A 15,710-nucleotide genomic window follows, 5' to 3' on the forward strand; every position below is an offset into this window, starting at 1 on the left:
CACATCAATTGTGTAAAGCGCATTTGTACATCGTTTCTCAAAACATTTTCTCTCCATTTAAACCCCCGACATTAGGTCCTCATTTTTCCCCTCCCTCCCCGCTCCCCCCTCCCGCATGAGCCCTTGATAGTTTATAAATGGGTATTTTGTCATTTCTTGCCCTGTCTGACGTCTCCCTTCATCCACTTTTTGGTTGTCTATCCCCCAGGGAGGAGGTCACACACAGTTCCATGTAATCGGTTCCCTCTTTCCTACCCATTCTGCCATTAATTTTTTTATACAATAGTTCCATCTTCTTTTGATGCTTTCTACATTTCTCAATATTTTGCCCTTAGAATTCTTCAGTATTTCAACTTGAGACTTGTTTCCGTTCTTTCAGCTGGAGAAATTATGAGCTGTTGTTCCCAGGCCTTCCTTTGTACATTTCAGAATAATACTTTGTCTTCTTCAGCTGCCCTTTGAACTTTTCTGTGCAGCTCTTATATTTCATCATTTCTCTTATTGGCTATTCATCAGCTTGCTTCACAGTCTATTCTGACGTCCACTTTGGACTTTTCTTTCTTTCAAATGGCCTTTTGCTTTCTTCATCTAAGATGTTCTTGATGTCAAAAAGAATTCCTCTGGTCTTTGGTCATTAGTGTTAAGTGTATCAAATTAATTAATTTGATGGTTTCTAATTTCAAGTGTGATCTACTCAAGGCTGTATTTTGGCTCTTGTAGACTTATTTTTATCTTTTTCAGCTTCAACTTGAACTTTCATATGAGCAATTGATGGTCTGTTCCTCAGTCACCCACTTATGATATTGCATTTCTTCATAATCTCTTTCCATAGATAGTCAATTTTGTTTCTGTATATTACGTGTGGCTAGGTCCATGTGTGAAGGAACTCAAGAGAGAAATTCAAAGTTCAGATTGCAAGTTTGAAAGATTCTATGGGTAAAATATTGAATGATGCAGGAAGCATCAAGAAAAGATGGGGAAAAATACACAGTCAGTGTTCCAGAAAGAACTAGTCCACAGTCCACCATCTCAGGAGTTAGCATAGGAGCAAGCACCAGCGGTGCTGAAGGAAGACGATCAAATTGCACTGGATGCCTTAGGCAAGAACAAAGCTTCAGGAATTGACAGAATACCCAATGAAATGCTCCAGAAAACTGAAAAAGGACTGGAAGCATTCATTGTTCTATGCCTGGAAATTTGAAACTTGACAAACTGACGGAAAGATCCATATTGGTGCCCATTCCAAAGAAAGGTGACCCAACAGAATGCTCAGATTATAGAATGCTATCATTGATATCACACACAAGTAAAATTCTACGTAGGATCATCTAATGACAGTTACAGCAGTACAGTGACTGGGAACTGCCAAAGGTCAGGCTGAATTCAGAAGGTGACGTGGAACAAGGGATATAATTGCTGATGCCAGCTGGATTCTGGCAGAGAATACCAGAAAGGTTTACTTGTGTGTCATTGATTCAATGCATTCAACAGTGTGGAACATAACAAACTATGAACAACCTTGTAAAGAATGGGAATTTCAGAACACTTGATTGGGCTCATTTGAAACTTGGATCAAGAGGATCAAGAGGCAATTACGTGAACAGAAGGAAATACTGCATGGTTTACAATCAGGACAGGTGTGCCTCGGGCTTGTATCCTTTCATCATAGTTGTTCAATCTATCTGTAAGCGACTCATCAGAGAAGCCAGCTTATATGAAGAAGAGTACAGCATCAGGATCAGAGAAGGGTTTACTAACAACCTGCAGTATGCAGATGAAACACACCTTACTTGATGAAAGTGAGAAGGAATTGAAACACTTAATGATGAAGATCGGTGATTGAAGCCTCAGTATGGGAACAACTTAATATAACGAAGGCAAAAATCTCACATCTGGACCAATAGTCAACATCATGAACAATGGAGAAAAGGTTGAAGTTGTTAAAGATTTTGTCTTGCTTGGACCCACAATCAATGATCATAGAATCATCAGCCAAGTGATCAAAAGACACACTGCATTAAGTCTATCTGCTGCACAAAATCTCTTTAGAGTATTGAAGACAAGGATGTTACTTTGATAACTAAGGTGCACCTGACCCCAGCCATTGTATTCTGCATTGTCTCATATGCTCGTGAAAGTTGGACATTGAATAAGGAATACCATAGAGTAGATGTGTTTGAATTTTGGTTGGGGAAAGTGCCATGAACTGCAGATAGCATAATCTTTTCTCCCTCAGAGTGACTATTGAGTTTGAACTGCACAGTTTCATGAATCGGAGGACAACCTTACCCAATAGTGCCACAAAGACATTTTTTAGCAAAGTTGTGAAGCTCAAAGAACCATGAAATATTAGCTACAGAATTTACAAATGTACCTGGAAGGAAGGACCAGGAAACCTGTATCAAAGCTCTGTTTGTGAGCCAAAACTGCTCTTTTTACTTTTAGATTTCAGCTTAGTTGGATGGTTTTTAATGGTGACAGTTTGTGAGAGTGTCCCTTGATATTGTTGCTGGGGAAAAATGTATAAAATACAACCTTTTAAATATAGAAGTGGTATATGTTTGGGCTTTAATAATTCACCTGAAATGATTAAATACCAAACATTTATGCCAAACTTCAAAACTCATGCGTGTTTAAAATTTTGATCTATAAAGAGAACACAAAAGAGCCAGAAAGCTCTTTTGCAAGTGTGCCGAGAGCTGCAGAAGAACATTGCTTTTTCATAGCAATACGTACTAACATCTGCTTCAGGGTCAACATATGACAGTATGAAATGAGTTTCTGGCCTCATTTATAAAAGTACTATTACTAAAATGCATTTTTCTGATGAAATTAGGAAACCAGTGAGTAATGGGATCACAAAACCAAGTATTTTCATCATATGTACAATTTCATGGGCCAAATAGAATTCTTGAAAGTGATTTTTGAAAGTTATTTGCTTAACCACTTTAAGATTTTATTTCCTCATCTATAAAATTATGATCCTTTCCTTAAAAGAAAATTATATTTGTAAATTATCTGAGGATGAAAGCAGCTGTAGACATGGGTGAGCACTAGTTAGAGGGAGAATGACAGTGACATTTTGAAACGCACGGTCTTCAATTAGTATGATCTTTTTCTTTTTAACTTAACCACTTCTGCCTAAAATTTTAAGCTTTTCTGTTCTTTAGAAACTATATCTATTTGTCTTTTCTTCAAGGCCTCTAATCTTAAAAGCTATTCTAGTTGCAAAATGACTGAAAGCTATTATGCGGTCTCTCAAGCGTCGACAGGCAATAAATAGACTAGGAACCAATGACGTCCGGAAGAGGGTGGGTAAGAACACCACTAGACAGCAAAGATGAAGCGAGGGAAAGTCCAAGAAGCCTGAGAAATTCCAATATTTAGGGTAAGAAATAAGACTTACTTGCAATGAGAAACTTTGAAGAGTATAATATCTTAAATGACAAAGGTGAACCAACAAGAATGGCAAATACTGTTTTACACTTCTAGGTAAATTAAACAAAGTGAAGGGGCCACTAATTCCACAGCAGATATTTAAAAAAAAAAGACATTGGATAAACTAAAAAAAAATTTTTTTTATGTTACTCCATCATTGAGTTGTGCAATCAAATAAGTTTAAACTAAATTCCAAAGATAGACTAGCTTTTTTTAGATTGTTGTAGGTTGGTTGTCATTTCTATCTCTGGGAATCCACTGGGAATCCACCACTTGCCTGTCAGTTTGTCAGACGGTGGTGGCTTGTGTGTTGCTATGATGCTGGAAGCTGTATCACTGGGATTTCAAATATCAGCAGGATTATCCCAGGTGAACGGGTTTCAGCAGGGCTTCCAGGCTGAAAACAGACTACAAAGAACAAATAGCTGTCAACCTCTGAGGAATTAGCTACTGTAAATCTCACAAACGGTGGCTGGACATTGTCAGCTACTGATGACCTGGGGAAGAGCCGCGGAACGCTGTCCGGGTTAGTGCCACAAGGGAGCCCATCAGGTCACATCAGGTCAGAAGTCATTCAAAATACGACTGAGGAAGAGCTGCCTGCTCACAGGAGAGTTGGCCATGTAGACATGAATGGCGGAAAGCTTTAGGGATCTTCATTTGCTGACAAAGGAGCCCTGGTGGCGTAGTGGTTACGCGGTGGGCTGTTGTCTGCTTGGTCGGCAGTTTTCTATATACGTAGTTGAAGAATTCCATGTGTATAGGCATCTTTTATGTGGCTATAAAGATATTTGCAATCAACAAGTCATTTGTCTTGCACAATTCTATCATTTGATATCTACCTTTGTTTCTATCGGTAAGGCCATATTTTTCAACTACTGTACTGTTCCTTCCTCTTTATTTTCAACTTTTGCATTCCAATTGCCAATAATTATCAATGCAATAGTTATGAATTATTATCATTATCCATTCCATTGTCATCATCACTAGCTTCAGTGGTTGGTGTGTAAATATAATGGCTGTATTGACTGAATAGCCTTGTGTGCGGTTATATACTCTGCTGTCACAGAAGCACTGTACTTCAAGATCAATCTTGAGCTGTCGTTTTTGAATTTGCCCACATACTGCTGCCGCTGTTGTTGGATGACCTTTAGAAAGAAATGTACTTCCATGTGACATCAATGATAGACCTCTTGAATTTGTTATTTCCAATTTAACTTAAGCACATGACTGACTCAAAATGCACAATACCGTTCCATTTCAGCTCCCGGATGCCATCTTTATATGGGCCATTTCAGTTTTTCACTTTGTATCAGTGAACTTGAAGGCAATCATGCTGACTACAGTTGTTGTGTTAGTCTGGGTACTTTAGAGAAACAAATCCACAGAAATCCATATATAAGAGAGAGCTTTATATAAAGGTTAAGTACACATCAAGAAAACATCCCAACCCAGTGCTGCCCAAGCCCACAAGTCCAACATTAACCCATATGTCCAACACCAATCCACAAAGTCCTCCTCCATCTCACAAAACACACACAATGATGCCGATTGCAGGAGGAAAGCTGAGTCAGGGAATGTGTAAACATCTCAGCACTGGCAGGGGTCTCCACACGGCTGCTCCAGCATCCAGGGCTGCATCGGGGTAGGTCCATGTGGCTTCTCCTTGGGGAGGTCTTTTAGGAAGTCAGTCTTGCAAGCTGAAGCAGGGAACTGCTAAGGCAGCTGCACCCTGGTGCGACCATCACAAACAAGAGACCCGAGAACTAGAAAGACGTGGGTTGCCAAGCCATTTATCCCTCCGCCTTTCAATTAATCCCACATGTGTTTATTGGCCAGGTTGGTACAATAAACTAACTCACAGGTCATATACTACCTCCTGAAACGGTGGAATGCTGACTAGTTCTTTTTGGTACGGTGACGCTGTGTATTCAGCCTCAGAGTAGAAATACCTTATAAGGTTTCCAAGGCTACAGTCTTTCTTAGTGGAAGAAGAATGTTAGCTCTTTCTATCATGTAGCAGCCAGTAGGTCCAAGCTACCAACCTTTCCACAAACAACCTACCCACTACACCATCAGAACCCTCCACTATTGTATGCCATAGTCAAATCATTTGAAACCACAAATAAAATGGCATAGAGGTTAAAACAGCTTGAGCTAATAATTACAGCTGCTTTTATATTTATATTTTTAATTTAAGGAGCTCTTGTTGTGTAGTGAGTTATGTGTTGAGCCGGGAACTGCAAGATTATCAGTAAGAAAACACCAGGAAAAAAGATGAGGCCTTCTGGTAAAGAGCGGCAACCTCGGAAACGCACAGAAGTAATGATACCTTGTCCAGCAGGGCCGCTGTGAGTCAGAAATGGCTTGATCGCAGTGAATTGGGTTTGGGTTTTCTATTAATAAGACAATGAAACCTCGAAGACAATGGAATATCGCTACTAAAATGCTGAAAAACGTAGTCAATATACAACTTCTTTACTCAGTGGAAGTATCTACCAGAACGCTGGTGAAATACAAATTTAAAATAAAAATTATTGTGGTGGTCATAAACATACGATTTTATATAGATACATTTACCATTTTAATGATATTATAAGCATACAAGTCAATAGTATTGACTACATTTGCCATATTGTATAGCCATAACCATTATCCACTTCTAAATTATTTTATAAAACTAAGCAGAAACTCATTTTATTGTGATGAGAATACCTACTCTGATAATTTAAATGGAAGAAAATAAAATATATCTAATGAAGTTGAAATATCTTTTCCCTATTTTATACATTAATTATTTGTTGTATGCTGCATCTTTTCATGACAAGCAAATTATCTTTGACACTAAAATGATTCAACCTAATGCCTACTAATTATTCTAGTATGTGTGGCTATTAGGTAATATTTAAAATATAACTACAATACCTGTAGTCTCCATACTGTGCCTATGTCTTTGAAGCATTTCCAGTCTTACCTTCTAATTGATTGTTACTGTCATAAGAAAAATCTGGGCTTTAATCATAACTGTAAATTCAGTAGGACCTACAGACAGATTGCTTGCTGTAAGCATCTGCCATGTCTGATGATGAGCATTAATATGTTTTATGTTCATTAAGAGGGGTTATCATCAGCACTGAAAATATTATACTCAAGTTACCTGCATTTATATTATAGTTTAAAACTGATAAGTGGAGAAACCACTAAAACATTATTTGTAAATTTTAATAAAGTTTTTAAATAGCCTATTTTTGTTCTATTTTATGGAATTGTTATTAACATAACCTATCAGATTATCCTCTGTAGTCTTAGGCAAAACAAAATTCCAGTGGAACTGTGTTTGACACAGTCAGTTCTGAGTTCTCAATTTTTCCAGTTATTGTGCCAAAAGTGTTTTTAAAGGGCCTCTAGGTCTAGATTTGCTGAACACGTTCCTTTGGCCTTACTGAGAGAAAGGTAAGTTTGTGTTTTCAAGACTATCCTTGTGACTTCTGTGTGAAGTCACTTTAATAGGGATGTTTTAAAGTTCCATGATGATGAGTTCTCACAACAATACAATGTTAAACCTGGGGGGGTTGGGAATTTACAAATGAAAGAAAAAGAAAGAAAGTGAGGAGGCTGATTTTTCATTGGTCAAGTAGTTTTTGGTCTCTCTCCCTCAATTTTTCAAAATTTGACTTGACATTCATCAATTCATCCTTGATAAAATTTTGAGTAATTTAGTTTTGCAGAGGCAATGTTAAAAATATTTTTTTGTTTGTAACTCCTAATACATAGATGTTCTTGCAACTACATGTAAAATGCATCTCAACTTTGTCACTTTCTATTTTTTCTTCCTTAGACCTAATTTGTGCTGTTTGAATAAATCCTTCCCCAAAGAGCTCTTTTTCTAAAAGAGATCTGGAACCATATGCTGTTACATGTTTCTCTCACTACTTTGAAAAATAGTGAGATTGATTTAGAAATGGCTTGTTAAGGGATTTTATTTAACAAATATATCCTCTAAAATATCTGTGCATTGATATATTACATGAATTGTCTATAAATGAAAATAGCATTAGTTGAAAACAACTGAAATGGGTGATAGCCCGGGCTCCCTCTTTCGTTGGTAGTTGACAGTGAGAGACACAGGAGACTCTGAGGAGGAAGTAGTATTATGAATCATTATTTAGGTCTAGAATACTACTGGAAACATCTTTCCAGATATATCAGAAAATAAAGATTTTGATTGTGAACATTTCAACTTTCCTAATGAATATTTTCTCTAAACAATAAGACGCTAACATATTTTTCTAAATATACCAAAGTCCAAAGCAAACTCATTGCCCCAGAGGCTATCCTGGCTCAGCGGAACCCCAAGGATAAATTATCACTGCACGGAGGCTTTGCCGTGCTATATCTGTACAGACACAGACTTCCTCCCTCAAGCCTTCAGTTAACAGTCACGCACTTGACCATTGACCCACCAAGGCTCCTTTTCTGAAATGTAAAACCTCACTGTGCACTCAAGCAGACAGAATTTGTATTATAACTTTTTTGTCAATAATACTATTCCATGCACTTTTGTTCATTTTAATATCTAGGCTACAGAATATTTTGGCAAAGTGAGATTTTCTCTAAATTAATCATTTAATTTGGTTTCATGATGGCATTAATCTCTTTTTAAACCAACCTTTATCCATAAATACAATGCAAATCCTAGGAACATAATCTCTTTAAGAGAAGGAACTTTTCATTTTAACTAACTCATTAATCAGGTGTTATTAATTGAACTTGAAGAGCACAAGAACTTGTCTAGTCTGCTTTTTCAAACACTCTTTTAATAGGAAACACTTCTCTTTCATATATCTATGATTAAACCCAGGCTTCTCTAAATCACCATAATTTCTAAGTCTCTTACATGTCCTTCAACTATCATTTCAAACCACTTAAGCTTCTTCTTACAAAATATAAATGATCTCTTAGTTTAACTAATGATATAAAAGGTTAGTGTTATCATTTGGCATTACAAAACATAGAAACAAATCTACCTTGAGGATTCTGTCCCATGTATAAATAGGCCCAAAGGAGACAATAAGCCTCTGGGTACCAGAGAGATTAATTAAGGAGCTGGTCTCTCAAGGTCCGTGAATTATGAAACCGCTCTCTAAGCAAAAACCTTTCTCAATTTGGCTGTTTTTCTTCTGGAAGCTGCAGACATATTTCAAGGGTCTATCTTAGTATATCTAATTGTCTGTCTTTTCCTTTTGAATATATTTCAAGGCTTAGGCAACTCTGGCTGATCTTTTCAAACTGATGTTGTCATCCCTTGCCTCAACTCATGTCAGTGCATTGAAATGAAATAGTATTTGACCTGTTATTTTTTTAATTGACATTTGTTTAAAGGCATAAAACTACTATAGAAATAAAAGATTATACATGCTGAAAACAATTCTTCACCTCTTTTGCTTTGCTTCATAAAGCAGAAAAGAAATTATCTTATAAATCAGATTTTCAAATGAGGTTATCATCTTTCATTTCCATATATAACATATTTTCTAAACTAATGATAAAAATGAAATAAGCTTAGCTAAAAATAAGGGTAGTTTGAGTTAGAAAGAGTTAAACTATTTTGATAACTTTACACTATAGAGTAATGTTACCATTTAAAAATATAATACAATACATGGGAAAGATATACTGTAAGTGCCTCCATTGCAGATAAAACATTGTGAATGTATATTATTTCCCAAGTGTTTTCATGACATAAAATTGTAAAAGAATAACTTACAATTGCTTGTCCCTGTTAGGAGCAACAAGAACAGTGACTAATAAAACATTTATTGGTATTAAATTTTTGTGTGTTTTTCAAAGTAATATCAGATAATTCTGGCCTCCTGCTTCCCATTTAAAGCAGAACTGTGCTGCTTTTATTAGAATAAATTTGAATTTTTGCCCTTTTATAGCTATTTTTATGAGGTAACTTTCACAATCAACAAGTACGATTTGAAGACAAAATGATCTCTGACTAAACTTTCTTCTTGAATGTATGGAATGTGGTTTATGAATTTAGGCAAGCCACGTAACAACTCACTGCCTCATTTACCTCCATGTATAGAACAGAGCATTTGAACTAAATTATAATTTTTTTCAATACTGAGTTCAATTGTTATTTGATTGCCACGAACCACTCTAAAAATTGAGAGTTGTAGAATGGATCATTAACAATCATGATGGAATTATTAAGCACTAAATTTATGTATGGAATTTAATATTTTTCATAGAAATCCAAAGAATGGCATCTCTGCCTTGAACTCATGCTCAAAAGGAAATATCAGATAAACAGCCAAATGCACTAAAATGGGAATTTTATATATCTCGAACTTATTCCTCATTTAATATATTTACCTATACCTACTGACCAGATCTTGTGCTAGGGATAGACAGTTCAATGAATAAAGATTCCATGAATAAAAATATGCCTTCTAACTTCATTGAATTAACAGTCCCAACACAGAGCCACCGAAAGTACAAGAGAATGAAACACTGCCCTCTCCTGTGCCATCCTTACGCTTGTTTCCTATGTTTGAGCACATTGTTGCAGCCACTGTGTCAATTCCTCTGGTTGGGGACCTTCCTCTTTTTCCCTATCCCTTTCCTATACCAAGCATGATGTCATTCTCCAAGGAGGGGTCTCTCCTGTTAACATGTTCAAAGCACGTGAGGCAAACGCTCACCACCCTTGCCTCTAAGGAGCATTCTGAGTGTCCTTCAAAGACAGATTTACTTGTTCTTTTGGCAGTCCATGATACTTTCAATGTTCTTCACCAGCACCATAATTCAAATGCACACATTCTTCTTCTCTCACCCTTATTCAGTGAGGTAGTTAGTTTATTGTGCCAACCTGGCTGATAAACACATGTGGGGTTAATTGAAGGGCGGAGGGATAAATGGCTCGGTGAGCCTCGCCTTTCTAGTTCTTAGGTCTCTTGCTTTCTGATGGTTGGACCAGGGTGCAGCTGCCTTAGCCAGTTCCCTGCTTCAACTTGCAAGGCTCACTTCCTGCGAGACATCCCCAAGGAGAAGCCACATGGACTTACCCAGATGTTGCCCTGGGTACTGGAGCAGCCGTGTAGAGACCCCTGCCAGCGCAAAGATGCTTACACAGTCCCTGACTCGGCTTTCCTCCTGTAGTTGGTATCATTGCGTCTGTTTTGTGAGATGGAGGAGGACTTTGTGGATTGGTGTTGGACATATGGGTTAATGTTGGACTGGGTTGGGATGTTTTCTTGATGTGCACTTACCTTTTATATAAAACTCTCTCTTATACTATGAGTTTCTGTAGATTTGTTTCTTTAAAGTACCCAGACTAATACATTCAGTGTCCAAATTTCACATGCATATGAGGCAATTAAAAATACTATGGCTTGAGCCAGGTGCACATTAATCCTAAAAGCAACATCTTTCCAATGAGGTCTTATGGAGCATATTTACCTACTGCAATACACAATTTGTCATCTTGATTACTGCTTCTATGAGCATTGATTATGGATCCAAGTTAGACAGAGTTCTTGACAACTGCAACCTTTTCTCCATTTATCATGATGTTATCTATTGATCTAGTTGCGAGTACTTGGTCTGACATTGATTGTAATCCATGCTGTAGACGGCAATCCTTGATCTTCATCAGCAAGGATTTCAAGTCCTCACTTTCAGCAGGCAAAGTTGTGTCATCTGCATATCACAGGTTGTTAATAAGCCTTCTTCCAATCCTGAGACCACATTTTTCTTCATGTTAGTAGCTTTCTCTGATGATTTGCTCAGCATATATGCCGAGAGGATCAAACCCTGATGGGCACCTTTCCTGATTTTAAGCCAGGCAGTATTTTCTTGTTCTGTTTACACAGCTGGTCCATGTGCAGATTCTGCAGAGCACAATCAAGTGTTCTGGAATTCCCTTCTTCCCAAGGCTAGCCATAGTTTGTTATGAACCAAGTACTCACAACTAGACCAATAGATAGCATCATGAGCGAGAGACAAGAAAGGCGAGGCTCACCGAGCCATTTATCTCTCTGCCCTTCAATTAATCCCACTTGTGTTTACCGGCCAGGCTGGCACAATAAACTATCTCAGTAGAGATAAGAGCTCATGACACATGCAACCGAACAGCAGGAATGGGAAGAGAGGTACCAGATGGGAAGGGTGAAGTGGGGAGGAGGGGAAGAAAGGAGAACCGATCACAATGATTGACACACAACCACACACACCCCTCCAGGGGAAAGAACAATGGAAACCATGGGGGAAGGGAGACGGTTGTCTGTGAGACATGGAAATAATAATTTATAATCTATCAAGGCGTCACAAGGTGGGGAGGATGTGGGGTGGGGGGGAAGAGGAGCTTATACCAAGGCTCCATAGAACATAACCATCTAGAAAAGAATGATGGCAACATATGTACAAATATGCCTGATATAATTGATGTATGGATTGTAATAAGCATTGCAAGAGATCTCAATAAAAATATTTTTAAAAAGGATAGGTTTATACAGCGAGAAGGAATATAACAGCTAATTAGTCCACACAACAGTACAGAGGGCTCAAGTCAACTCACTTTTGTGGAACAGTTAATATACTGAAGGTGCTTCCACTCAGGTGGTTTGCCAGTCTAAGATCAAGGAAGCAGACAGCAGAGTCTGCCTTCAGGCACAACAGACAGAGTTGTCCCATGGGCAGCAGACAACAGGGTGGGGCAGCAACAGTCAGTAGCTCCGGAGCTTAGTAAAGCAGGGCCCAAAGGGATCTTGAACTCAAGCGATGCACAGGTCCACCAGACTCGAGCATGGCAAAGCATGTCTGAAAGGAGCCTCAAGCTCTACTGATAGGATCCATAGTTGGCTAGACCCCACAGTTAGTGCAGCACACAGCTGAGGCAAGCAGCAGCATGCTGGTCCAATCACCAGGGAAGAAGAGAGACCGGATGCCAGCTGTGAAAAGTATTTATCTCAGTCACCCTCCAATCAAGCTGCGGCCTGTTAAACTCTGCCCACATGTTCCTATGGAGGCTTAGTTGGTACAATAAATCTAAACATCTATTAAGGGCTCAAGTAGAAAGCAAATGTTTTGAGAATGATGATGGCAACAAATGTACAAATGTGCTTGACACCATGGATGTATGTATAGATTGTGATAAGAATTGTATGAGCCCTCAATAAAATGATTTTTTAAACATCTAACTATCACAATGTATATATATTCATTAACTCAGATTGAATACTATATGTTATATGTATATATATTATACACACATATTTTTTTTCAGTGCCACAAACCAGAAATTTTTTTCATTTTTTTGTTAGTTGACTATAATTTTGATTTGGGTGTCTGTAGCATGCTTACTTAGGAGCGCTGGTGGAATAATGGGTTATGCATTGGCCTGCTAACCCTAAGGTCAGGAGTGAGGAACCACCAGCTGCTCCATGGGAGAAAGACTATCTCCTCTTGTAAAGATCAGCTTTAGAAACCCATCGAAATGGTTCTACTCTGTCCTATAGGGTTGCTATGAGTTGGAATTGACTCAGTGACAGTTGGGGTTACATTCCTACTTCTCATCCAGCCAATTCTAACTCATAGTGACCCGGTAGTACAAAATAGAACTGCATGAGAATTACATGAGCTGGAACTTAGAAAAACAAAATAAACTCACTGAGATTGAGTCCATGCAGACCCATAAAGATACTATAGAACAGAACAGAACTGCCCCTGAGAATCGCTGAGATTGTGACTGCTTATGGGAGTAGAAAGCTCTTTCAACTGCAGAGTGGCTGGTGGTGTTGAACTACGGACCTTTATGATCATAGTCCAACACATAACCACAAAGCCAGAAGTAGTGTATTCATTGTCCTCACATGTGGAAATTAGACTGTTAAATTATCTTGTCTAGTGCCCCACGGATGACCATGTGTGTGACTTTAATATGTTTAAAATTGTAATGCTATTGGACAACCTACATGTTTATTTTTCTCTGCTTCAAGAAATGTACCCATGCCAACTTTCTCTAAACACTATGCACTTAAAGCCATTCCTTCCCCTGTATATCAGAAAGAAATGCCATTAAAAGTAAGGAATATCAACATATCTTTACTAATATTATAGTATAATATTAACCTTAAGTTCCCATCATGTCTCCTAAGCTTGCACTAGCCACACTGTTCTACTCGTCACAACACCTGGTCTCTTTTTTTCTGAATATTCTTACAATGTTCTCCTTTGTGCCCACTCTTGCATGGGATAATTCCTATTCATCTAAAAGACTAAGTTCAGTGCCTATTTTCCCTTTTAAGCCCAGGGGTCTCCATGTGGCTTCTTCGGCTCCAGGGCTCTAGCATAGCTCCATGTGTCTTGTCAGCTGTAATGTCTCCCAGGTTGAGAGCCTTAACAGTAGAGAGTCTCCAAAGGAGTGAGCACAGAGAGAGGGTGTCTCCCATCTCCAAGGATGAGAGACAGGAGTTCCCAGAATCCTCAGAGGAAGGCCATGCCCACATAGAGGCTTCATTGGCTGTACAATGATTGATAGGCTTGACTCCACCCCTTCACTCTTAATCCTCAAATTGACATCAGATTATGTAACTACCACATATCCCTTCTCATAAAGTTGTTTTATTTTAAGTTTTACTCATTTATGGAAATGGAATTGATTGACTTTTTTTTAATGAAGTCCCTTACTCATAGACCATTTCTCTAATTTTGTGTGCCAGTCTGTTATTTCATTAAAAGGTGACCTTGAGATATGTTTGTTCACAGATTAAAGAGTGCTTCATAGAAGTATTCTAAGGGAGTCATCTAGTCTCAACTAGTTCAGAAAATATAGATTTAAAAGAAAACTTCCCTGTATAGGCTGCCTGGATTTGTATTTCTAGCCTTTTAGACTGTGAGTTAATAAATTTCTGTTCAGCCTATCCACTTGCAGTATTTCTGTTATAGCAGCACTAGTTAAAACAGTAAAGTAACCTCTGATCCTTTGCTTTGCCTAGTTTTTAAAGATTTTGAGTTCTGTTTTGCATGTTTCTCACCTTCCATCAGTTTCCATCAGTGTTGCCCTGACAAAACTGATGAAAATTGAAACAGTGTTGGTGTTTAGAGATTGAAAGAAGAGAGTAGAGGTGGATGGAAATGGGGGCGGGGCGTAGTGGAAGAGAGGGAACAATTTTAGGAGGAAAAACTCGTGGGTTATGTAGCACAATGCCTAATGTTTATTTGATCTTAAACTTTGGGTCAGTGGTCTACAAACAAACAGATATCAGTGCACATTCACATAGACCAATGGAATGCTTGGGAGAGTGAAAATCAGAAATGTTTTAGTGTATTTGTCAACTATCTTGTTATCATCTATCTAAATTACTAAAAATTCTCAAATATGTGATAAAGGAAACCAATAACCGATTGCTCTGGCCTATAGTTTTGAAACTCTTTTTTTTTTAGTGACATGTTCCTTCTTATCTGTATCAAAAGTCATACTGAGTAATGAATTCTGGGTTGCAAAACAGAATTTATTCTTGCACCTGTCTTTGAGTGTTTGTCCGCAGATCAGACAAACACAAACACAAGTGCGGTAGTATTGAAACTTCAAGAACGATGAAACCACTATTTGCACTTCCTCTGGGTAAACTTTTAACCTCGCCTGCCATCAGTTTCCCCATGTGGTAGATATATAATCGTTTGTCAATTTGAGGATGAAGAGTGTAGGGGTGGAGTCTAGCTTGTCAATTAGATCATAGCCAGTGAGGCCTCTGTGTGGGCATGGCCTTCTCCTGAGAATTCTGGGAAATCTGGTATTTCGTCCGTGGAGGTGTGAGACTCTGTTCACACCCTGGGAGACATAGTAGCTGACAAGACACCTGGATCCACCCTGATGCAGCCCTGGGTGCTGGAGAAACCATGCAGAGACCTCTGCCAGCACTGAAATGTTTCCAGTGCCACTGGATCCAAAGACTTTCTACCCACTGGCCTGTGATCTTCTACATTCGGCGTCATTGCATGTGTTTTGTGAGTCTGAAGAGGATTTTATAGATTGATATAAGACATATGGGTTAATAGTGGACTTATGGACTTGATCGGGCCTGGGCTGGGATGTATTCTCAATGTTCAATTGCTCTTGTATATAAATCTCTTCCTTACACACATATGAGTGTCTCTATAAATTTGTTTTTCTCGTATTCCTGGTCACCCCATTTGTTAATAAGGTTTTCAATAGATGATTCCAAAGTTTTTTTCTCTATTCATATGTTTTGGGAGTTTAC

The 15,710-nt window shown here is 38.3% G+C and overlaps 1 non-coding gene across 1 annotated transcript; it reads right to left on the reverse strand.

The window, feature by feature from the left end:
* Positions 1-14,895: 14,895 nt before the first annotated feature.
* On the reverse strand, positions 14,896-15,022 carry LOC115869663. Its single transcript, XR_004046316.1, has one exon. It is a non-coding gene; the product is annotated as a small nucleolar RNA SNORA40 (small nucleolar RNA).
* Between the last annotated feature and the right edge of the window lie 688 nt (positions 15,023-15,710).

This window comes from Echinops telfairi, unplaced genomic scaffold, assembly GCF_000313985.2.
Source record: "Echinops telfairi isolate 266 unplaced genomic scaffold, ASM31398v2 ScPeMD7_33;HRSCAF=127, whole genome shotgun sequence".
In the NCBI taxonomy this organism is placed as follows: domain Eukaryota; kingdom Metazoa; phylum Chordata; class Mammalia; order Afrosoricida; family Tenrecidae; genus Echinops; species Echinops telfairi.